The sequence below is a fragment of the Myotis myotis genome, unplaced genomic scaffold, assembly GCF_014108235.1.
Source record: "Myotis myotis isolate mMyoMyo1 unplaced genomic scaffold, mMyoMyo1.p scaffold_m19_p_2, whole genome shotgun sequence".
Classification (NCBI taxonomy): domain Eukaryota; kingdom Metazoa; phylum Chordata; class Mammalia; order Chiroptera; family Vespertilionidae; genus Myotis; species Myotis myotis.
Window position 1 is genome coordinate 160,899,000 of NW_023416324.1, and position 25,544 is coordinate 160,924,543.

General features: G+C 43.2%; 1 protein-coding gene and 1 long non-coding RNA gene across 20 annotated transcripts in view; both read left to right on the top strand.

The window, feature by feature from the left end:
- KALRN (kalirin RhoGEF kinase) overlaps positions 1-25,544 on the top strand; it is a 656,959-nt gene that overhangs the window by 112,059 nt on the left and 519,356 nt on the right. The gene's annotated exons all lie outside the window — the stretch shown is intronic.
- On the top strand, positions 11,409-19,636 carry LOC118677701. Its single transcript, XR_004974476.1, has 2 exons — positions 11,409-17,047; positions 17,324-19,636. It is a non-coding gene; the product is annotated as an uncharacterized LOC118677701 (long non-coding RNA).

The window sequence follows — 25,544 nt, forward strand, 5'->3', positions numbered from 1 at the left end:
GACAGAAACATACCAGAAAATTCTCCTTGATGCTAGTGATGCGATGCTATTGACATGCAGGTGGGCAGGGAAAGGGAGACCCAGGGAGTATCTGCTTTTTGGGGACAGAGGGAGTGTTGCTCTTCCTGGACCCAGTGTATTTATTTTCCTGGCTTAAGTAATAAGTATTGGATTTCACAACTTACTTCCCAGATGCCCTGTGTTCATCTCCTTCCAAGCATCCTCACTGAGTCAGTGCAAACCTGAAGGAGGAGTGGGAGGTCCAGTGTCCAGAGGGAGAATGAAGTGCAGCAGCTCCTCCCGGGTTATGGAAATACGTTTTGAAGAGGAGGCTGGGGAGGGGCCTCTGTTCAGCTAAAATTAGCAGCGGAAGCAGCAGCTAAGGGAGCAGCCAGAGGTCAGAAGCTGGGGCAGCTCCAGGCACACATTCTTAGAAGGGAACTTGGAGCTCAGCTAAGCTGTTCCCTGCCCTTTGGTATGCAGTGGACACTGCCTAATCCTGTGTGCCACCTGCTCCTACCCACGGTGGGCAGCCAGCATCTCATTCACGCTTCCAGGCTTGCACATCACTTTGCTCCTCCCCCTTCTCCTTCTGCTTCTATCCCCTCTCCTTCCTCCTCCTCCTGCTCTTCCCCCTCCTCCTGCTCCTCCTCCCCTTCCCCCTCCTCTTCCTCCTTCTCCTCCTTCTTTTCCTCCCCCTCTCTCATCCTACCCCCCTCTCCTTCCTCCTCTTCCTCCTGTCCTCACACACTGCCATCCTACCGGCCACCTTGCCCTTCTTCAGCCACACAAGAGCAACATACATTAAATGTTTTACAAACCAGTCACTTTGTACTAAGTGTTCTTGGGCCTCTGTCCTCTGGAAGTCTGGAGTCTGAGATAGCATCCTGGACCCATGGACTGCCAGCAAAACAATCAAAGAACAACCATTAAATAACAAACACAAAGTAGATGAGATCACATGTTCCCATCCTGTATGAATTGAGGCCTGTGGTATTCGTGAAACCTTCTGGGTGTGCATTTGAGAAGGCCCAGGAGTTTCCTGCTTAAACATGGTGAGGATGAGGGAGCGAAGCTAGTGCTTTCCTAGGCCAGTGCTCCAGCGGAGAAACAAGCCTCTTCCTTCCAGTAGGAGGCTGGACGAGGGATGCTTTCTGGCTGGAGCTTGAGGCTGGATCTTGGGAGAAGATGCTAGAGAGCATTTGAGGAGATGGGAGGCAAGACCATCTCCACAACTGCCACAGACTCATTCTCATGTATTGATTAATTGATCAGTGAATGGAACCATTGATTGAGCCATTTATCCACTCAACAAAAATTTCAGAAACATCTGCTAATACCAGTGTGGATGGGAGGATATTCCAAATCAGTGGTTTTTCATCCTAGCTACACATTGAAATTACCGGTGGAACCTAAGAAATACTGATGCTCAGGTTACATCCTTGAAAAATTATATTAAAAAGTATCTAGGTCTAGTAGCCAGGATAGAAAACCACTGGTCAAATGACCCCCATGGCTCCTTCCTATAACACCACCACTCATTGCCCCTTTTTGGTTATGGCTGCTCTTGCCTTCTGAGTGACATGACTGAAGATGTGACTTGAGGTCACGGAAATATAGCCGACACTCTATATATAGCCAGTTCATATAAATGTTTATTGAGCAGCTATTATGGGGCCTAGCATTAGAGAGAGAAAGAGGTGAGGATAACATTATCCCCTGAAAGTAACTTAATATATGTACTTCATTTCCTTGACTGTTTATCTGCTGATGCAAAGCCAGCTTTTCTAATAAATGGGATTTTTCTGTGATTTGTCCAATCTTGTCCCTCAGTGGAAGAGAAACAGTGACTCTATCTGGTGCATTTCAGTTAAATGGAGATGAAACGGACTGTGAAAAAGACACAGAAGTTGGTGGAAGACAGGCAAATAGGATGTGATGTTAAGGGGACACAATGTGTTCATCAGGCAGGTTTTCACAAATGCACTAACAAATTGTCTAAATTGTGAAAAGGTAAAAGTAAATAATTTGCCTATTTACTATTTGGGTTACCAGCTAGGAGTTGAGCCCCTATGAGACAGCTGTCCGATGCTGGGTACAGGGGGCAGGACCCTGACACTTAGAGAACAGGAAATCTGGCTGGGGAATCAAGGTTCATATAAAGAAATAGAGGTTTTAAGTACTCAGTCGTGTGATATGACTATACAGTTATTAGGAGTTTGGAGAGAGAAGGTAGGGAGGGGCACTACCTAAAGAATGGTCCATGGCACAGTTCAGGCAAATGTTTGTTATCAGTCAGTAATGACAAGTACGGAAATGGAAAGGAAGCATTTAGAAACTTTTATAGCAATTTGCCAGAGTAATTTTGTTGTTTGAATCTAAAAATTAAAAAATAGGCCTTATATTTTGTTTTCAAAATTGCATTCTCTAGAAATTAATTTTTATTACATTTTACAAAAGTACTAGTCTATGGCAGATTGAAAATAAAAAACATGAAATACAAAAACAAATGGGTCCTTTGCCACAGATGGTGTGAGAAGCCCTGGACTGGAGTAGCTGGAAATCTGAGATGTCATGGAATGCTGGAGAAGTGCCAACAGGTGGGGAAAGGGCAGATGTTCTAGCTGATATTGTAAGAGTAAGAGTGTGTCCTAAAGACCTAGATCTTACTCATGGAGGCTCTAAGACCACGCATATTTATGAATTTTTTTTTTGGTGGGTGTTGGAACTTTATGCATGCTTTTTATATGACTGGTATTAATTATTTCATTGACCTCTCACAACGCTATGTGATAACAATGCTTGTTACCATCTCTGTTTTGTGGACGCCTGAAGAGGGCAAATAATGCCTAGGCGACCACAGCTGCCGAGTGGCAGGTCTGTATGTTAAAGCCAGGTGTACTGGACTCTAGAGCCTGATGGTTCTCAACCCCTCACCTCCACCCCAGTGGTCACTCCAGGTGACAAGAAGCATGGCCACAGAGGCGAGGGTAACATTACCCCCTGGAAATAACTTAATATACATACTCCATTTCCTTCACATTCCAGACATTGCAGAATAGGAGTGAGGAGAAGGTCCTACAGATTTAGCTTTCAGAAACGTGGCCTAACTCCTAGGGAGGGGTAGGATATGGACCTTTATCTGGCTGTTCTGCCCTCTCTTCTCCTGGATGCTTATTTCCAGAGGTATTTCAGTAGATGAGCCTCTACACGATCCTGTCAGTATCTTTTGCCAGTGCTATCTCATCCAACCATTTATTTTTAAACTTTCAATTTTGAAATAAGGAAGTTGCTAAGAAACATGCAGGGAGGTTCTGTGCACCCTTCATCCAGCATGTCCACTGTTAATATTTTGTACAACTACAGTACAGTATCAAAACCAGGAAATCAACATTGGTATAACCCACAGACTAACCCATCTAATTTTTTCCTATTAAATTTTAAGAAGACTTTTTTTTAAAAAAACAGGTATTAATTAATTAAGTAGTTAAGTAACTATTCTCACCTGAGGATATTTTTTCAATTGATTCTAAAAGAGGGTAGAAGGGGAGAGAGAAAGAGAGAGAGAAGCATTGATGTGAGAGAGACACATAGACTGGTTGCCTTCCACACTTGCCTCTACCAGGGCTGGGATCAGACCTGCAACCCAGGTACGCACCCTTGCCCAGGAATTGAACCCATGACCCTCCAGTGTGTGGGCCAATGCTCTAACCACTGAGAAACACCAGCCAGGGCTAGAGTTAGAGCAGTTTTAGATTTATAGAAACATTGAGAGGAAGGTACAGAGGTTTCCCATTTATACATGCTCAGCCTCTCTCATTATCAGCATCCCCCACCAGAGTGGTACATCCGTGACAATTGATGAACCTACGTCGACACATTATAGTCCCTCAAGTTCATAGTTTACATTAGGGTTCACTCTTGGCGTTGTACATTTTATGTGTTTTGACAAAAGTATAATGGTAAGTATTCACCATTACTGCATTATGCATAGTAGTTTCACTGCCCTAAAAATCCTCTGTGCTTCGCCTGTTCATCCTTCCCTCCTTGCTAACTCTTGGCAACCACTGATCTGTTTACTGTTTCATAGTTTTACTTTTTCCAGAATGTCAGATAATTGGAATCATGTAGTATGTAGCCTTTACAGATTGGCTTCTTTCACTTAGTAATATCCATTTAAGGTTTTTTTCATGGCTTGACAGTTCATTTCTTTTTAGCACTGAATAATATTCCATTGTCTGAATGTGCCGCAGTTTATTTATCCACTCATCTACTGAAAGATATCTTGGTTGCTTCCAAGATTTGGCAGTTATGAATAAACTTACTATAAATACCTGTGTGCAGGTTTTTGTGTGGCCATAAGTTTTCAACTCCTTTGGGTAAATACCAAGAAGCATAATGTAACATCCATTTTGTTCTTCCATATTCTGGGTATCGTGCTTTAAGAGATGCATCAAGTCGTAGTATATCTGGAGGAGGTAGAGGATGGGTGGTCTGGAAGCCAAACCATACCCAGGGACTAGTGAGAACTTCTTGTGTGTAGATGTTTTGTATTGTTTAGCTCTCCTGTCTTAGTGCTTAGAGCAGTGTGAGGCACCTCAACAAATGTGGGTTTTTTAAATTGAATGTTTGATTTAGAGCAAAAAACCTATGTATAAGCATACTGGCTGCCTTCCATATTGCTGGGCCTCCATGTGGAGGCAGGGTGCGATTTATGCTCCCTGTTGCTCTTGAGGGCAGAGCTAGGATTAGGTAATGGGGAAAATACATATGGAGAAACACCCAGCTGGATTTATAGGAGAACTTGACCGAGAATGGGAACAATGCTGCAGGGAAGTAGTCAGTCCCTGTTCTGGAAGTATTTAGTCAGTAGCAGGCCATCAGGGATGCAGTGGAAATTATTCCTGCATTTTATTGATATTGGGCCAAATGGCTTAATGAAAGTCTTTCCAATTTATTTCTTAGATTCTAAGAACATGCAGGCAAGGACAGAAATAAGGCAATTGGGAAGGGGGCCCAGTGTTTAAGGGTAGAGTGTACTAGTATTCATGGAGTTTGAGATGACAGCAATACATGTTCATGGAAGAATGTCTGTAGATTTTGTAAAGATTGTATTTGTTTTTTAAAAGGAAAAGTCATAGGAAACCATATATAAAACGCTTTATCACAGCTTCTCTCTGTAACCTGTGTAATTTACCCCAGACAACATCTGGAGTTAACCTGGTAATCAGACACTCATCCTGTCAGGCAGCATTTGGCAACATCAGTCCTAGAGATAATTGTGGGAGCTGGATTCTGACTACAGCTGACCTGTTTTTGTCATGTTAATCACTTATTGAGCTTAAGAGGAAGATTATTGCAATTTCTATTCCAGGAAATGAAGTAGACACTGAATTAATCAGATAACTTCCAGGTGAAAAAGAAAAAGTCAAGGTTCTTAAATTAGGCCATCTGAGAAGATTATTATATATTCATATATGATTATCCTGTAAGGTTTTAATTTAGATGATTTATGTTTTAATTTCACTTTAGCTGCCAAGGAAAGCACAAACTGTACATGTCATTTGTTTTTAAAAACTCACAAAAAGAAAACTTTTTTAAATTTTTTTTTCTTTTCGGTAGGGAGTAGGGAAAAGAACTAACATTTATTGCCTACTATATGCCGGGAACTTTTACATATATTATTTTATTAATTTTCACAATGATTCTGAGGGGTCGGTATTATCATCTCTATTTTATGGCCAAGGAAACTGAAACTCAGAGCAGATAAGTAACTTGTTCTGGGACAGACATCCAGTAAAAATAGAGTTGGGATTCAAAGACTGATATGTTGGACTCCAAAGCCAGTATTCTTTTAAAATTTTTTTTTCTTTATTGATTAAGATATTAGATATGTGTCTCATCCCCCATTGTCCATCCCACCCCCAACTCCCCACTCGTGCCCTCACCCCCCTGGTATCTGTGTCCATTGGTTAGGCTTATATGCATGCATACAAGTCCTTTGGTTGATCTCTCCCCTTTACTCCCACCCTCCCCTACCTTCCCTCTGAGGTTTGACGGTCTGATCGATGCTTCTCTGTCTCTGTCTCTGTTTTTGTTCATTCGTTTATGTTGTTCATTATATTCCACAAATGAGTGAGATCATGTGATATTTATCTTTCTCTGACTGGCTTATTTCACTTAGCATAATGCTCTCCAGTTGCATCCATGCTGTTGCAAATGGTAAGAATTCCTTCTTTTTTACCGCAGCGTAGTATTCCATTGTGTAGATGTACCACAGTTTTTTAATCCACTCATCTGCTGATGGGTACTTAGGGTCAGTGTTCTTTATACTGTGTAGTATTGGTGATATGCCAACTCTAGCAGAATCCAAACATACTGTATTCATCAGTATATTTCAGAACTGTATCTTATTTTCAAACCCATAGGTGTCAGTTCCCTGTCTGCAGGAAAGCCTGCCCAGATAGCATGTTTCCACCAGTGCTGACCTTTCTGTAGTAGTCAGACTGAGCCATTTGACCACTCTATACTCCACAGCTGGCTCACTGCCCCCACTCTCCTCTGAGTGCTAGCATGCATGATCCTGAAGGTGTGAACACTGTCCTCAGGCTAAGGGTACAGTTTCCAGCTTGCCTGCTGTCCACTGTCTGATAATCCTAGCCTAAGTTTTTTCAGGTCTAGGGTTTTGTTTTCATTCGCATAAGCAGGCTTGGAGAGAAGCTGGGAGACTTCGCCGTGCAGGAGACAGCACTGTGCCTGAGGGTGCTTCGTCCTTGCTGTGCAGTTTACCAGTCCTGTGGCTTTACTGAGTCCCTTAGCTGGCTGAGCCTCAGGTTTTCTCACTAGCTAAAAGGAGATAGTAATAACCTCTCCTCCTCCTCCTCCTCCCTCCCTCCCTCCCTCCCTCCTCCCTCCTCCTCCTCCTCCTCCTCCTCCTCCTCCTCCTCCTCCTCCTCCTCCTCCTCCTCCTCCTCCTCCTCCTCCTCCTCCTCCTCCTCCTCCTCCTCCTCCTCCTCTTCTTCTTCTTCTTCTTCTTCTTCTTCTTCTTCTTCTTCTTCTTCTTCTTCTTCTTAGGGTGAGCATGAGACTCAGATGATATTAGAATCTAGGAAACATTGCAAACCATAGGCATTGTACAAATGTAAGTCTGGTGCCTGAAAGAGAATGATCCCATGCCCTGGAAAAGCTTTCCTCTGGAAGGGCCAGAAGCCAGCACACACATCAGGGTAGGAAAACATGAGCTCCTTCTGGCAGCCAGGCTGTTTCACTAGAGCAGGGTTGTCTCTGTGGCCCCTCTTTTCTTGACTAGCATAGCTGTGTTTCTTGGCTTGAATTGTTGAGGTAATTGCTCCCAGTCTTCCCTTCCAATGAGTATGAGGCTATTAGACCTGAGCGATAGCCACTGGCTGAGAGCCTTTCAGTGATTCTGATTGGGCAGACCGTGTTCTGCTCAGCATATTTGCTTGCTGGTTATGTAAATATTAGGGTTGTTAATCTTCATTAGAGGGTGTTAGCCAAGAAAAATTGTAGTTTTTAAAAGCCCATATATTAACATGGGAAAGAAAATAAAAGTAAACCAAATAAAATTTAACAATTTTAATGTCCTGAAAGGTTCCAATGAACACTAAAAAGCCTCTAGTGTGTATTTGTTCAATAAATAAGACGGTGGCTTCCCATTCTTTTTGAAAGTGGGGCATATATCTAAATGAAAACAGCAAGTTCCCTAATCTGAACAAGTAGAAACTATAAATGTTGCTGTCATTTAATAGGTTTGGATTTGCAAGGCAGTTTTCATGGATTTATTTTTCCTCACATAGACTTTATGCCTTAAATTTATTTTGTGTTTCTATTTTCTTATTACAAACTTTCTACTGAAAATTCACATACATACAGAAAAGCATACAAATCTTAAGTATACAGCTCAATGAATTTTTACCTAGTGAACCAGTATACAGATCAAGAAACAACATTACCAACATCCCAGACCACTTGTCCCCCAGTGTCCCCTTCCATTAAGTAGTCTCTCCGCTTAAGGCAGTCTCTGGGGTGATTTCTAGCACCATAATGTTAGATTGTTTGTTTTGAAACTTTATATAAATGGAATCTTAAAGTCATAGAGTTTGTATCTGTACTCTTGTTCAACATTGTATGTGATAGATTATTCCATGTTGTGTTAGCAATTATATGTCACTTCCATTGTTATGTAATATTCTATTGTATATACAGTTGACCCTTGAATAACAATGACATTAGGGGTGCTGACCTTTCCTGCAGTTGAAAATTTGCATGTAACTTTTGATTCCCCAAAAGCTTAACTTCTAATAGCCCACTGTTGATTGGCAGCCTTACTGATAACATAAACAAATAACGCATATTTTGTATATTCTATTTATTATACACTATATTCTTACAATAAAGTAAGGGAGAGAAAAGAAAATGTTCTTAAGAAAATCTTTTCCATGTGTTTACTTAAAAAAATTCACATATAAGTGGACTTGTGCAGTTCAAACCCATGTTGTTCAAGAGTCAACTGTTTCTATCACAATTTGTTGATCCATTTTACTGTATAAGGAATGTGAGTTGTTTCCAGTTTGGAGCTATTGCGATAAAGCTACAATGAACTCTTTTGTATAAGTCTGTTGATGGGTGTATGTATCCAGTCTTTGGTGTATATACCTAAGAGAGTAATTTACTAAGCTATGGAGCATGAGCATGTTTAACTTTAATAAATGCTGCCAAATGGTTTTCCAAAGTGGTTGTAACAATTTACGTTTCCACCAGCAGGTAGGAGATTTCCAGTTGCTCCACGTCTTTGGCAATACTTGGTATTATTTGTCTTTTCCATGTTAGCTTCTGTGGTAGGTATGTGATAGTGCCACATTTTGGGTTGTTTTTTTTGTTTTTTGTTTGTTTGTTTTTGTGTTTACATTTTCCTGATTATGGAGTCAAGAAAACTTTTTTATGTTTATTGACCATCTGGATATCCTGTTTTGTAAAGTGAATCTTTAGTTGTTTTGCTATTGAATCATCTGCCTTTACCTTTTTGAATTGTAGGAGTTCTTTATATATTCTGGATATAGGCCCTCTGTTGAGTCAATGTATTGTGAATATCCTTCAGTCTATGGCTTCACTCTTCATGCTCTTTCTGATGCATTTTGATGTTATTAATTTTAATGTAGTCCAAACTATCAAGTTTTTTTCTTTTACAATTAGTACTTTTTGTTTCCAGTAGAAAAAATTGTCTACTCTAATTAGTTTTACAGAAAGCTTTCTTGTTTTACTTTTCACATGTAGGTAAGGAATCCAGTTGGAAGTGCTTTTGGTGTATGGCAAAGGAAATATTCTTCTTCATCCTTTCTGTTTTGTCATCTAATTGATGTAGAATCATTTGTTGAAAAGACCATCCTTTCTGCACAGCACAGTGCTTTCACCTTTGTCATAAATCAAGTGACCATATATGTGTGGGTCTGTTTCTAAGCATTGAAATTTGGAGGTGCCACCAAGTAATTAGTGCTACTTTGAGTTTGATTGTATTGAATAAGTGGCTAGCTAGACTCTTGGCATAGGTATGGATGAGTAAGGGAAGCTAGGGCAAGATCAATGGTCCAGAAAAGTTTCCAGATAGAAAACCCATTGGCTCAAAGATGGTATTTAGATATGCTTCTCCAAATAAAATAGCATTAGTAGAATCATAGTATGCATTGGTTAACTGTCCTCTCTGGTAGAAGATAACATAAAAAATTATCTATAACAATAAAAGCATAATATGCTAATTAGACTGGATGTCCTTCTAGAGACGACCTTCCCGATGAAGTCGGGGCTGTGAGGGAAGCCCGGGTCCCTGGTGCCGGAGGGAAGCCAGTGCTGGCAGCTGGCGGAAGGAAGGCCTACTCTTGCATCAGGCCTCTAGTATACCATAAGAAATGAGATTTAAAGGAATGCAATACCTAGCTTCAAATTAAATACAATTTCTCACAAGAGTCAACTTAAAATGGTTGTTACTTTATCTGATAGCAATTCTCCTCATAATAAGGGATTGCTTTCTCTGAAAACAGGATCAACTAGTGCCTATGCTTTGAGTCCATTACATCTGCCTGATCTGCGTGCTCAGGAATTAAACACCCGGAGCCTTTAATTGCTTGCTTATTTTAATTACTCTGTGAAGGCCCCTTTGTTTGTGTCTATCTACTTCCAGCAGCCTGAAACCTTTCAGGCTTTCTAGATCCTGAGGCAGCTAAGGTGCTGCTAAGGGGTGGTTCCTCAGATGGATGAGCACCCCTTTTCTAAGTGCCCCACCCAACATCAACTATGGAGGCCATAGGGTCTCTGGTAGATCCCCTGCCCATTCTGAGCAGCTCCTTTCCATCAGTGATACCCAGGTGGTCAATGAAATGGAATCCCCCCTTCCAGGGTACAGGGACCTGGTTCCAGCATCATTAAGTTTGGAGAGTCACCCCACACCCCTGTACCCCTCTCTTAGGGCTGACCTAGAAGTCCGAGCTGCTATGGATGGAAGACATTGTTCAACACACAACGAAGCAATAGCTTCTTTATGTTTCCATTTGGTCACCAAATACAATTGAACACCTGCTGTATATCAGCATTCAAAATCTATTCCTAGCCCTTAAGGGGCTTAGTTTACTTCTGATTGTGTACAATGATTGTCTCAACTTAAACTTGAGGCCTGACAAAAATCTTATTGATGCTTGATCAGGGGACCTCAGCTCTGGCCCCTCCCTGTTCCCTGTCACGGTTAGACCTAGCTGGGCATTTGGTGATAAATCTCACCTGCCCGTCCATTTATTGTACCCTCCTTCGTACCTCCATTGTGACTTGAGCTAATCTATGTGATGGAAGGTTTTGCATAGTAACATCCAATCTGGGCAGCTGCTGAAACTCTGATTGCCCTTCCCAAGTTCTTAAGTATCGGGAGATGCTGTTCTGCTGCCCCAGGGTCTGTCATTGAACTGGGGACAGAGTGGTTTCCTTTTCAAGAGATAATTAATCTTTTTCACTCAATGCCATCCACATATTGGGATCCTAGGGTTCCCCCTGCGTAATGGCAAATGGTGTATAACAGTTATGTAGAGGTAGGATTATGGTATAATGTCCCCATAATTGTCATGTCTTATTTCAATCAGCAAAGAGTCCTGGTTACCACAAGTCTGTGCTTCCCCAGATGTTGTATAGCTTTGATCTCATCCACCTTTTTTTTCTGTGTGTACACAGGATGGCTAGAGATATTTTTTTTTAGCTTTTTTAAAACATCTGTTCTTTTAAAATTGGCATTTAAAAAAGACTCCTCTGTTTTGTTTGTTTAAAAAATTTAAAATTAATCTTTGCACATTATAAAACCATTGTATATATAATAGAATAACAGACTTTCAGAACTCAGAGATATTAGATATCATTAGTCCAGTCTTCTCATGGCTAAATAATATTGTGAAATTTCTCTCCCTGGAGATATTTTTAAATGTCTTTTACAATCACAGGAAGTCAGAGCTGAAAGAGAATTGAGAACTGTGTGAGACTATCAATCTCATTTTACAGATGAGAGTTCCAAGACCCTGAAGAAGCAAGTGACTGGATCACACAGATAGTGGTGTGATAAGATCCTGGGTGTCCAGATTCCCCAAGCCGGGGGGTCTTTGCTTGTCTAAACAAGCCTTCTTCTCACTGCCAATTTTGCTTCATAATTGTTACCCAAAGACAGCCAGGAACTTCTCTTAGAATCCGTGAATGTGCTTGTCATGCAACATTAATCCATGCCAGCATTTAAGGTAACATTGAAATAGCCCAAATGTACCTTGGGCAAGTGCCATGAATCCCAATGGGGGTGGGCTGGGAGAAGTAGTTATGTTAATAAAACCTTTCCACATCAAAAGTGTGAGTCAGATTCAATATACGAATCCCACCAAGAAGTTAAACACAGAGGGAGTTTAATTTTAGTTCAAACAGATCGGCCGTTCACATCTCCCTTCAGAAATAAAGGAGGTGGAAGTTGTTACGTCTTTCAAATTAGATTGACTGCTAAAAATGGGAAAATAGGCCCTGGCCGGGTAGCTCAGTTGAGGAGAGAGAGCATCACCCTGATATGGCAAGGTTGCAGGTTTGATCCCAGATCAGGGCACATACAAGAGTCAACCAATGGATGCATAAATACTAGTAAGTGGGACAACAGAAATTGATGTTTTTTCCCCCCTCTCTCTCTCAAATCAATAAAAATAATAAAAATAGGAAAACATCTGAAGGAGGGTCATTTTCCTTGTGGACTGCTGTCCTGTGTACCATCTATTTCTAGCGAAGCTTGGACTTTCAGTCCAATAGAGGAGGAAGTGAAGAGTGTGCCTTTTCTCCCCTTTGTCTTGGCTGCATTCAGTAAATTCCATGCAGACCCCTTAACCCTGAGGGTGCGCCTGCCTCAGGCTCTTTCCTGAGCCCTGTTGCTCTGGGCTGGTCCACAGCTAGGCAAGGGCGGCTATGGTTGTGGAGCTATCAGAGCTTCTGTGATGGTGTACAAATCTTTTCTTAAGGAGAAGAGAAAGCAAAGGAGCCAGCCGTGCTCCTGCTCCTTGGAGCTCCCCTTCTTCTGCTCATGTTTGTCTAGGAAGGCCTAATGCAAGAAAAGAGGCTCAAAGATGTGCCTTGTGGATTTCAGAAATTATTTTTCCCACCACACTCTCAACCTGCTCCTGTCCCCAGTGTATTTTCCCACCCCTCCCTCTGCTCCTTAAGTTCCCAAGCAAAGGAGTTTTGGGGTGAATGAGGAAGATGGAGAAAGTGCTGTTTCACCCTGAGTTTGTGTCTGATGACTGGAAGGACCCAGGACCCTGACAGAGCCTTATGGGAGAGAGCACCTGCCCTTCCCAAGAAGTTCCAGTAATGGGGAGATGCTAATCACCTGTCTGGTGGCCTCCAGTGCAAAGCAGTGCCTGAGCTGGGGCCTCTTTGCTGCCTCCTGGATGCCAGTGCCACTCCTAGGGGACCATGGCAGTGGGATGAAGCTGCATCTGAGCTAAGATGGTGGTTCTGCCCTCTTTGGACAAGCCCTTGCCCATAAGAAGCATTCATGTGTTGATTTGCAAAGCACTTCCGAGCTCCTCTTTGGGGATTTTTTGTCTGAAGGGGATCTCCATTCCTGGAATTCACTGAAAGCTCTCCCTGACATGCCCTCTGCAACTCATCACGCTAATGGGAAGGGAGGGCTGGAGGCCCCACTGTGTCGGGATGGCTGTATTGATTGCAGTGTCTGGAGGAAGGTTATGGCAATGGATGGGGATTCACTGATAGTGGAGGAATAAAGCTCTGGCCATGGAGTCTGTCTTTTTAACTGGGCTGCTAGCCAGGGCTTCCTTGCCAGTTCCCTACTCCCCTCCAGTCCATCACGCACACCCAACTAGATCTGGCTTCCCTGAACACCACTTAGTCAAACTTCACAATTGCTTAGAAACCCTTAATGGATCCTTTTGGCCTGGACTCAAGGCCCTGCACAATCAGGTTCACATCCACAAACAGTTGCTTTTACAACCGTCACTGATCATACCCTCTGCAGCAGAGCCCGCAGTCTGGTCAGATGAAGTCTGCTCACAGTCCCCTGAGGATTCCAGGCTTATCTGAACCTCCATGCCTCTTCCCAGGTTGTTCCTATGTTCTGCTCTGCCACCTGCTCAAATCCAGTCCCTCTTTCAGTAACTGGCTCTGCCTTCTCTTCTTATCTTGCTATGCAGTAGTCCATTTATCTAATGTCTGCCAAGCCCCTGGAGATGGGAATTCCTGTAGCCTCCAGTGCAAGGCAGAATGTGAGATGCACACACTGCTTCTTGGGTGAATGGGCAGTGATGGGCACTTGAAATAATGAGCCCTCTCTGGACAACTTAGTATTATGTCTTTCTTGGCCTGGTGTTCATACACCCACTTTATAGTGTAGTCTGGAGATGTTTAAAGGGATGGGGGAGGATGAAGGCAGATGCTTCAGAAAGATTTCCAACAAGGCAGTGGTCAAGAGCAGGATTGAAATGGAACAGATGCTAGAGGCAAAAACAAAACAAATAAACAAGCAAGGAAAACAAGACATTGGATATAACACACCTTGGAGATGGAAGGTGAGTGTATGGGTTAAGTATCCTCTGAAAGTTCATGTCTATCTGAAACCTCAAACTGTGACCTTATTTGGAAATAGTGTCTTTGTAGATATAATTAGTTGAGGTGAGGTGAGGTCATAGTGAATTGGAATGGGCTCTAAATCCAATGAGTGGTGTCCTTATGAGAAGAGCAGAGGACTCTTAGAGATGTCGCGAGGAGCCTAGGAATGCCAAGGGTTTCCAGGGGGCACCAGAAGCTGGGATGAGGCGAGGAAGCGCTCTCTCCTATAGCCGTAGGTCTGACGCCTTGATTTGGGACTTCTGGCCTGAACTGTGAGAGAATAAATTTCTATTGTTTTAAGCCATCCACTTGTTGTGGATGAATGAATATAGTGTATAATTTCTGATATATATATATATCAGAAATTTAGGGGATCTAATGCGTGGATGACTGTGTCTCTCTGTGTTTTTAGTACTGCAACCTTACTATCTAATTGTGATAAGAAGTTTGCACTTGTCATTTGTGATGCAGTTTTGCAAAGAACTACCAAGGGCAAATTGACTCTTGGAAGCTCCTGGTCATCTGGATGGAGGTGGCTGGCCCATGAAGTATGTGGGGCATGGTGGGAAATTGTGGGTAGCGTCATCCTACAAGGCTCAGGAAAGATAAATCAGTTTGTTACCATTTTTATGCAGAAGAAATATGGCTAAAGTGGTCATCAGAAATAGAGGATGGTGTGCTTGGGAAGAGGGCAGGGAGAGGGGGATGGGGAACGTGTTATGGCGAACTTGGGGCATTGGTTTGCTTTGATACAAGTAAGAAGGAGAGGGGAGATGGTGCTGAACTACCCCCCCCCCCCCCCCCCCCCCCGGCTTTTGCAGTGACTGGGCCACTGGGAGTTCTGGCTGTTTTTCTCCGAAGCAGTGAGAATACCACAAAGCAGAGGGTGGACAAGAGGCAGCTCTGCCCTTGGAGGACGTTCTTCCTCCTTCTCAGTGCTGAGATGGAGAGGTGCAAAGGGGTGCACACTGCAGGCCTCCCCCAGTCACACCCATGGTCATTGTTCTGTTTGAGCAAGTCTGTCTCATTTCTGAGCTTTGATCTTCTCCCTTTTTTTTTTTTGGTAATCCTCACATGATATTTTTTCATTGCTTTACAGAGAGAGTTGGAAGAGAGGGAGGAGAGAGAAGGAGAGATAGTGATTGATTGATATGAGACACATTGACTAGTTGCCTCCTGCATGTGTCCCAACTGGGGTCAGAGAGTGAACCCCAACCCAGGTACATGTCCTTGACTGGGGATCGAACCCTCAACCCTTCGGTGCGTGGGCTGATGCTCTAACTACTGACCCACACCGGCCAGGATAGGTCTCTCTTTTACAAAAGGCATCTGAGGTTTATGTGAACACTGAGGAAGAACATTTTGTGAATCTTAGAATGCTATATATTATTACATTTTAGAGTCTTTCCCAGGAGACAGGTGGAGTCTTCATTCTTTGGGGTGGCTCACAGACTGTGGGAAAAGTAATGCAGGTTTTGGTTTGGGAAGATGAAAAAGTTCATCTTCCCAAGGATGCACAACTATGTGAATGTACTTAATGGCTCCGAAGTGTTCACTTAAAACGGGTTAAAATGCTAAATTTTATGTTGTGTGTATTTTACCACCAAAAGAATCATAAGCACCTCCCCACAACAAACGAAGTAGCAGATACTGGACAAAGCTGGACTTCAAGTAAATTTGACCCTTAGATGTTACAGAGTGATTATTGCACTTGTGGCAAATGCTCATATTTACAATCATTGTGAGGAATTAGACCCATTTACTAGGACTCAACAAACACCATATATTATTGTTAGTACTTTTGGATGGCTCTAGAAATTCCTTTGGGAGGGAAATAGATCGTAATAATTGGAATTCCAATAAACTGTAAATTGTACTTAATAACATATGATCTGAGACCACTTTGCCAGCTCGTCCTCTGCCCCCAGGGTGATGCTCCCTTCTCAGCACTGCTCTTTCTTCTTTCTTCCTTCCCTTTGGCTCCCAATTTACGCTTTATCCCAGGTCAGGGTAGAGACAGATTTGCATCTATAGCACAGAAACACGTGCTGAGTCTCAGGTGGCCTCATGCACCTTACCAAAAGCATCGATGATATCCTCTGGCCCAGACTTGGCTCCCAGAAGTGAGAGCTGTTTGCACACCTCCCAGAGCATTTCATTGTCTAGGCCTGTGGGCATCCACATCAAACCCTGACAGCTTCCCCTGTCTTACAACTTCACCCATTCTTCCCTTTCTCCAGCTATGAACGGCTTCTGAAGGTCAGAACCACAGGCATCAGTGCTGCCATATAACCTTTTCATTTCTGAGGAGTCCCCAGAGGCTGGAGGCCCAGAAAATGACGGAAAGTGGTTGAAAGATGGACATCTTTTGGATCGAGAAATTGTTTGATTTAAGCATAAAATAAGCTGTTTAAGGTTTCTTGTTCAAATATTGGAAGCTGTATTGTGCCTCCTCTAAATCCTATCTGAAAATAATGTAGAACCCTACCTCCTGACGGCCCATGGTGCTGGGTGGCTTGGAGTCATGCGCAGAGCCAGGCCCTTCTCTCAGATGTTCTGGCTGCCTGCGTTTGTGCCTTCAGGGCAGGCGGCCAGTCACTGAGAGGGAGCAGGGATGGGAAAATCAATGTATTCCTGTGGGCTTCTTCTTGTTGAATTTTGCTCCACAGGTTGGAGGATAAGTTCCAGTCCTCCTAACTAGGCCTTAAAGTCTGGGTGGACTGGATGCTCACTGGAACCTGTGGAGTTTGTAAAACAAGGAGCTCACTGCCTCGCGTGGTCAGGAGAGGCAGGAGTAAGAGCAGGCGTGAAGGCCTGGGAGTTGGAAGGAAGTTGGGACTCAGCTCCTTGTGGCCCTTCCCTTTGAGATTCACCAAAGGAAAAAGAGATGTCTCCTTGCTGAGAGGTAAGAGTTTACGTTTATCTAAAATCTGAATGCTATAGCTTCGTTTAGCTCCAGTGGCATAGTTCCATAATGGATGTAAATTATGTTTGAATTATTGTGAATCCGTGCTCTGAGGCAAAGTCGAACTCCCAGTCTTACTCCTGAGGTGGGACCTTCAGAGCTGGGACACCACTTAATGAAAAAGTGGAGGGGCTATTATCAGAGTTACATGCCATGGAGGAGAAACTCTAGAAAATAGACAGGTACTAACCATACTTTCGTCCTTTTTCTCCTTAGCAAAATGGAACCTCCTTTCTGCACATAAAGCCCTTCCCCACTGCAGGTTATTCCAAAGGAGAAGAAGCATGACTTCCAGATGCCATCGGAGGAAACCGGCCTGTCTAATGGAGACGAGGACGGCTGAGCGCTTACGCGTGCATGGACGCCTGTGCTGCATCAAACAATTCTTCATGATGAGAGAAGGTGCATCATGGAGAGAGCACCAGCACCTCTTTCTAGCACTCCAGTTCCCTAATTCCTGCTGCTCCTGTGTCTGAAACCATAGCACCCTCATTGGACCACACCAGCAACAAATGCAAACTGGCCACAGTCCTCTTAGATGTATTCAAAACACACCATAGAGAAGACGACACTTGAAGATGAGAAGGGTTAAAAAAAGAGCACTGTTCTCCTGGCATGCTGGGATGAGTGCCTGAAAGTGGATGCTGGTCAGGTTCCATGTGCATATCAGCTGGGTCCAGGAGGCACGTGGAAAACCTCTTTATGGTGAGGATGTGCCTGGGCAATGGAAGCATCCAGAAAGAGGATCTTTTGTAGGACTTACTGATGGGTGGTTGATCACTCACACAGAGGGAAGGAACCGTGGACTCCATGATAATGACTCTTCAGCCACCTTCTGTATTTCTAGAGCATTGAAAATAGAACCACCATGTATGGCATATAGAATGTCTTACAGAAAAAAGGTGTGGTAAAGTATTTGTTTTGACAAGTTACCTTGCAAGTGATGTGAAAGCAACTTGGAGAAAAATATCCTCATCTAATGCATCCTGTAGCCTAAATTTGTTGATGTCATAAAAATATTTTAATAGATTTTTATAAGTTGGATACACTCCAGGAGGTAGATAAGCAAAATAGAATCTAAAACACGTAATAGATTCTAGAATTAGAGCAGCATAGGAAGTAAAAAGAAGTTATATAAAGATAGGAGAAATGTATAAATACTACAAAAGGACACTGAACTATGTTAGGGCCTTTACTAAGGGATTGAAAAAATTGGGTAAGTCTATAAAAGACACTGAGAGGCTTGAAAAAAACTAGGTAAAGGTAGAGTAGTGATGTCCTTGTGGGAGTTTAAAACAAAATAAAGAAGTTATTCAAGAGAGTAATTATTGAGGATCTCAAGTGTAAAGTGTAGTTTCACAGCTTAGGAAGATAACTCAGTTCTGGAGCCCTTATCTCTATTCCAGACATTGGTAGAGTTCTGGATCTATTTGAGAAGATCCTAAGACAATTTCAGAGGATTTTGGCTGTAGAAGACATACCAGTGACTGTCTTGATGAGCTTGGCCCCTTTAAGTCAGAAGTGATCACCTGTGGGCTGGGTTGACCTTGACCATGGGCCTCATATTTTTTACTTACAGGCTGGCTCTCAGCCAACTTCCAAGCTCTGGGCTCCTCCTTCTAAGCTTCTCCGTACATAGTCTTGTTCCTGGGCCACCTGACTGATTTTTTAATGCCTGAGGACTTGTTTCCATCTCTGCACGCCCAAGTCTTGGCCAAGCTCCTATTTCTGAAGACTTAGTTGCAACATCTGCCCCTGCTGGGGATGGTCGTAGCTTTCCTAGCTGACACACAGTCTGGCTCGAGTCCAGTCTCTTCTGTGGTTGTTCTGAGCAGCAGGAAGCACTGTCTTCTGGATTCACTGCAGAACTTAAGTGTACAGTTGCTGCATCCAGATTGGACAGTGACTCTGGCTGAGAAATCCCTTACTCCTGTTTCAGATAAACTCCACTGGCATTTAAAATCTCAGTGCCCTCTGCCCCATTTGTCCAGAGGAAAGTACAGTGGAACACTTCACCCAGAAATGCAGAAGAAACACATGGTTGGCTAGTGCTGCTGACTGAATCTTGGCTCTCAAGCTCCAAGGCGGTAGTACAAATGCAGAGGGCACTGCTGCTACAGCTGCCTGGCACATCTGTAGACTATGCAGCATATTTCAGCCTTCGGTGTTGGAGTGGTATTTCCAAATATAGACTCAAAGGATCCTCAGGTGCTCGCTTCTAGCATAGAGCCAGGGGTCCTGTCTTGCACACGGGCCTGCAGCATGGGGAGAGGACCGGTCTTCTGTGCCTCTTTCTTCAAACTCTTCTACCTTCAGGAGGCCAGAGAGGGATGTGGGTCTACATCTTGAAATATGTGCCTTGAACAAAAATTACTAACCCGTAGAAAACTTGTCTGACTTTGAACGAAGTCTCAGTTTACAGACGCCTATGGAAATATCAGAATAAAGCATCAGAAGAAACAGTCACATTGGAGGCCATTAACTAAGGGGAAAACCTGAAAAATAAAGTTCTATTTGCCAAAAACTGTCTTTGATTAGTTTGGACTCTTATTTTTGATCCTTTTCCTCTTTTACATTTCTCTTCTAACGTTCATTGCTCTTTTGCAATCTACTTAATATTGTGAAAAGTGCCAAGTCCAGAAATTAGGATTCTTATTTGAGTAATAAACAAGCAGCCGCACAGTGTGGCAGGAAGAGCTTGTGGGTTCCAGTCTGTCTTTGCTGCTAATTCCAGTAACCTTGGCCTTTCCATGGCATCTCTCTGGGCCTCTCTTTAAAAATACTTGCAAGCCCTAACCGGTTTGACTTAGTGGATAGAGCATTGGCCTGCAGACTGAAGGGTCCCAGGTTCGATTCCGGTCAAGGGCATGTACCTTGGTTGTGGGCACATCCCCAGTCGGGGGCGTGCAGGAGGCAGCTGATCGATGTTTCTAACTCTCTATCCCTCTCCCTCCCTCTCTGTAAAAAATCAATAAAATATATTTTAAAAAAATACTTGCAAAATAAGGGGGGGTCTCTGGAGTACCTTCTGACTCTAAAATTCATCAATTCTGTATTGCTGATAGTTTCTTCTCTTTGAAGTTTCCAGATTTCTTATAAACTGTCATAAGAGCCAGAGGTCAGGAGGAATGGAGACTTGTGACTATTTGCAACAATGTGCAGAGCTTTTAATTGCAAATGTACGTAATTCATTTGTTACCATTGCCTGAATATATTATACTTTAAAAATACTGTGTTCTAAAATATCTTTAGAAAAACAGATTTGTTTTGGAAAATAAATAATTGTTACTTCTTGTCTCAGATCCTTTGGTGCCCCTCAGTCATCATCTACAGTGGAGTTTCTTAACCCTGGTCATGCATTTTAAATATACTGCTGCCTGCCCTGCCACCTCAGAAGTTCTAACCTAATTCGTCCGGCATAGGTTTGGGTTCCAGTATTTTTAAGAGCCAAGTTAAGAACCAGTAGTCTGCAAAATAAATTCAGTTCCTGAGGCTGGTATATAAGGAAGGCTCTCCCTTGCATGGTTGGAACCCTACTGTTCTCCATGCTGACCACCTGTGGTCCCTTCCATCGTGCCATCATGTTTCATGTGTGTCCTTTCACATATCCACACCTTTGCATTTGCGGTTATGGCTGAATGCCATCGCCCCAAGAGGCTTAGTGTTTTGCCCCCTTCCTACAGTGCAGGTTTCTTTATTAGCATAGTTCTCATAATACTTTGTAATCTTTCTTTGTAGTCATCTTCCTGTGTTGTAAATATCCTATCCATAATTGTACGTGTTTACATTCGTAAACCTGATCATACATATCTCTCATGCTTAAAACTCCTTTGCTTTCTCATTGTACCAGGAATATCCCGCACACTTTCTACCTTGGCCCTAAAGTTGTACATAGTTTGAACCTGCCTTTTTCTGAGACCTCTTCTCCTACCACTTCCTACTTTTTCACTTCACTCCAGCCTAACCAGTCTTCTGTTCTTAAAACATGCCAAGCTTGTTCCCATCTCAGGGCCTTTGCATACGTTGTTCCCTCCACCTGCAGTATCTTCTCTCATCCTCTCATTGCTTCCTTCCCAACATTCAGACCTTAGCTCAAATGTCATTTCTTTAAAGTGGCCTATCCAAAGTGGCACATCCCCCACCCCACCTGTCATCCTCTATCCTACTGCTTGTATATTCTTTTAGGCTTGCACTCTCTAAAATGATATTTTTATTTTGCACACACAATTATTGAAAGCTTCCTGTTACTGGCATGTAAGTTCTATAAAGATAGGCACTTTTCCTGCCTCAGAGGGACTCAGTACATATCGAAGTGGTGAATGTTGTCTCCCCTGTGAGATAATGCTCTGCCTAGCATTGTGACTGGAAAGAAGGTGTTCACAATAAATGTCTGATGAATTAATAGTTATGTGTCACAGATGTTTCTCCTTAACAAACAATGTGACCAAAGATCTCTAAATAACACCAACAGAAATTAGGCTGATATACATTATACATTTGCATTCTTCTTAAATAAATAGAGATGTATTGGACAGAGCAGATATGTGCATTTCTGTCACCACAGAAAATTCTATTGGACAGTGCTAGTGTAGAGGGCACCCCTGCTAAGGATGAGAGATATCTTATTAGATTGCTGCTAAGGCCCCATCCATCTCATAGGCTAAGTGATTCTGTGGCTTTGTGCTGGGAAGATCACATTTCTGCTCTTCTTCTGCTGAAAGCGTTTTGGTTTCCGAAGGTGCTGAGGCTGGTGGAGAGGGACAAAACAACTCCAAGGAGTTCCTCTCTGTCTAGGTACGTTGTCATTCACTTCAGGTTTTGCAGCGAGGCTAAGAGATGGTGAGATGCTACTGGAAAGCCCTTAGAAAAGTTGAAGAGTTACAGGAGTGTAAGGCATGACGATTGTTGTGAATATGTTAGCTACAAAGGCCACTTGGCCCTGGCTCCTTCTTGACTCTAAGCCAGTGGTTCTCAACCTGTGGGTCGCGACCCCTTTGGCGGTCGAATGACCCTTTCACAGGGGTCTCCTAAGACCATCCTGCATGTCAGATATTTACATTACGATTCATAACAGTAGCAACATTACAGTTATGAAGTAGCAACGAAAATAATTTTATGGTTGGGTCACAACATGAGGAACTGTAAAGGGCCAGAAGGTTGAGAACCACTGCTAAGCCGACCCAAGTGAAGTTGGGTTTGAAGCAGTGGAATTTAGTTGCCCTTGGGAACTGATTTCTCTACCTTGTCCAAGCTCTGGAACCTGGATTAGAACGTGGGAGAGTTCAGGGAAGGGCATGGAGAGCTGGCTTCTGTGAGGGACAATTTTGTTTGCCGTGGCTTTAAGGAACCCCCCAAAGTAGTGGCGAGAATCATAAGATTCACCTGGGTCAGGGACTTAGCCGGGCTTGGAAACCAGGGGAAGCCTCCTAGGGAGAGGTTTAGTGGTGTAATCTTTTCCCAGGTGAAGAGTGAGATCATAGAAAAAGTGACTCTTTGTCTAACCTCTCTGCATGTCTCCTGGTCTGGCTTCCCTTCTACTTCCTCTCATGTCTTCATCATGGTCTTAACTCCTGTTGTGACATATGGTATGTTAACTGTTGTAGAAAAGGCACCATTTATGATGAATGCAGTAACTGGTTTGGTTTGGGTTAGGTCTCAGTGGGACTCTGATGGAAGAGAGCCCTGGCAATGATTTGGAAGGCAACCTGGTCTGTTACCACTGTCAACACTACATCCAAACATGACACTGTGCTGGGAGCTGTAGGAAACTAGTTAAGGCACAAACGCTGTCCTTGGGAAGACAAATACCCAAACACAGACAGGTATATTTAGAATATATAATAAGAGCACAACTCTAAATGTTGACTCTTGAGTAGAAAGTCAGGGTCTTTGAGCTAAATGGACCTCGATTCAAATCCTCTTTATTGACTGTATTATCTTGGGTTCTGTTAGCCTCAGTTTATTCATATATAAAATGGAAATAATAACACATAGGAAAGAATGATGAACATGTGTGTAAAGGACCAAACAGAAAGCTTGGAACCCTGAGTCACTTAAGTTATTTTCACTGCCATTATGAGGGGTCAGTGCTGTGACTTGGATGGGAGAGATGGAACAACTATAGGGAGTTCATGCTTGGACATTGGGAACCACCCACTCTGCATGTGAGCTCTTGGGCTGTTTGCATGGTATGGTGCGGATAGGGATGCATTTGGCTTACTGGGTCAGGGGGCACCCTACCTACAGGATAAGGGCTCACAGGTGTGAAAGAGCCTAGTTTTCTTCAATCCTGAGCCAGTGGGTGACATTTTAGCAGCTGTAGCTTCTCCCCAACTGTGGGCTCTAGTTGGACAGGGGTTGATACTTATGGACTATTGATACCCATGCAGTGGAATCCCAGAGATTGGGGGGGGGCAGCCAGTGTGTGTACTTTTAGGAGGAGGGGAGGAGGATCTCTATGGCTTCCTGGCACCTCACCTTCAGTGAAATGCTGTTCCAATCAATGGTATTGATTGGTCTCTGATGACTATTTAGTTCTGTTAGTTTGGTTTCCCAGTTGACTATAGAATATGAGTGTATATGTGTGTGAGAGATACAGGGAAGGAGTTACGATTAGCAGTGGACTGACTTTTCTGTCAGGAGGGGAACAGTTATGGAAGAGGAGGGGGTCGGTTCTTTCCGGGACTCTCGGTTGGCCTGGATGTGGGGGAGATGCCTTACCGGAGTGGAACTTAGGAGAAATTAGGATAAAAGAATTTTTCTCATTTGAGAAAGTGGAGAAGGGGTGAGAATAGTCCTAATATGGGGCCAGTGTTCTGAGAAGAAGTGAATGTTCATCGATGGTGTGAAGTGTGAGACTTAGGGGAGGGTTGGCTTGTTTAAAACTCAGTCAAGCATGTCTCAGAGTTCCTTTCTCAGCAGACACCTTGGCACGGCCTTGGTTAGCTGCCTGATTGCTGTGTAGCTGTACTTGGGATGTGCAGTAAAAGACAAAAACAAGCACATGATACAGAGATTTAACTCATCACTCTGGTCCCTGACCAAACACATCAGTCTTCAGGATATTCCTTTATAAAGGAATCTTTCCCTCCTCCCTAGCATCTCACAAACTGTTCTCTGAAGGGACCTCTCTTCTCCAAATGTGATGGAGGGTGTTGAACTATTGGGAAGGAACTTTGCATTTAGTTGACATTTACTGTACACCAGGAATAATACTGAGTAATGGATGCCGTTTTACTTTCCATAACATCCCTGTGATCTATGCATGTAAAAATCCCAGTTTTACAGATGAAGAAACACACCAAACAATGAAGTTCCTGCTCAGGGTGAATAAGTGGCAGTGCTGGGGTTGGAATTCCAGATTCGACTTTAGCACCAGATCATGGAGAGCCTTGGAATGTCAGGTTAAGGAGTTTGGAATTTTTTTAGAAGGCAACGGCGAGTTGTTGACTGACCAACAGCTTGATATATGAGAGATGAGTACACACAGAGAAGTTGTACGTCAATAAAACAGTCTTTAAACCTCTCCCATTTTTATAAGCCCTTGTGAAACCCATTGCCTTGGTTCTTTTTTATTCAGCCAGAACTGTATGTGCTCTCTGGCTCCAGTCTTGGGGTTTCTTGGAGCCCGAGAGTCTCTTAGGCCACAAGTCACATGGTCTGCCTTATCTGAAGTATACTTTACAATCTTCCCCAGTTCCCTCATCCCTTATGCTACCCCTGCTCTTATAAGTGATGGATTTGTAAACCTCTGTGTTTATTTAGGGAATTGGACCCCAGACTACTTTTTCTCTATGTTGGCTATTTATTCACGCTTCTGCCCACCAGGTGAACCTCACATTCCACTTTGTGATGCTACTGTTTGGGGGCTTGGCTTATTGACATCTATAATACCGTGAGTTCATTGAAGGAAGAGTCCTCAGTTTTCTCATTTGTGAATACCTTATGCCTGCGAGTGCTGTTCTGGGCTTGTAGGATACACTGCATAAATACATACAGAGTGAAAGTGATTATCAGGAAGAAACTTCTGAGAGAAGGTCTACACAGGGGTTGCTTAGAACCAAAGAGGATTCCTCACTGGATAGATGGGTAGGTTCTTGCTGGGAGGAGTAGGTAAGGGAAGTGTTCCCAGAGGCACAGGAAAGTATATCAGTTATCTATTGCTGTGTAACAAAATACCCAAACCTTAGTGCCTTAAAACAACTGTGTGTGTGCTCAAAATTCTATGGGCCTGTCATCCGGGATGGGATCAGCTGGATGGTACCTCTGCTGGTTGCCCCTGGGTGCTGGTCTCCCCTGGGTACTGGTGTCCCCTGGAGTTACTCACATAGCTGTAGTCCGTTGATGCTTGACTGCTGTCTAAGGTGGCTTCACTTGCGTGTTTGGCAGTTGGTGCTGGCTGTCAACTGGCTGGCTCTCCTCTTTATCTTGTGGCAAC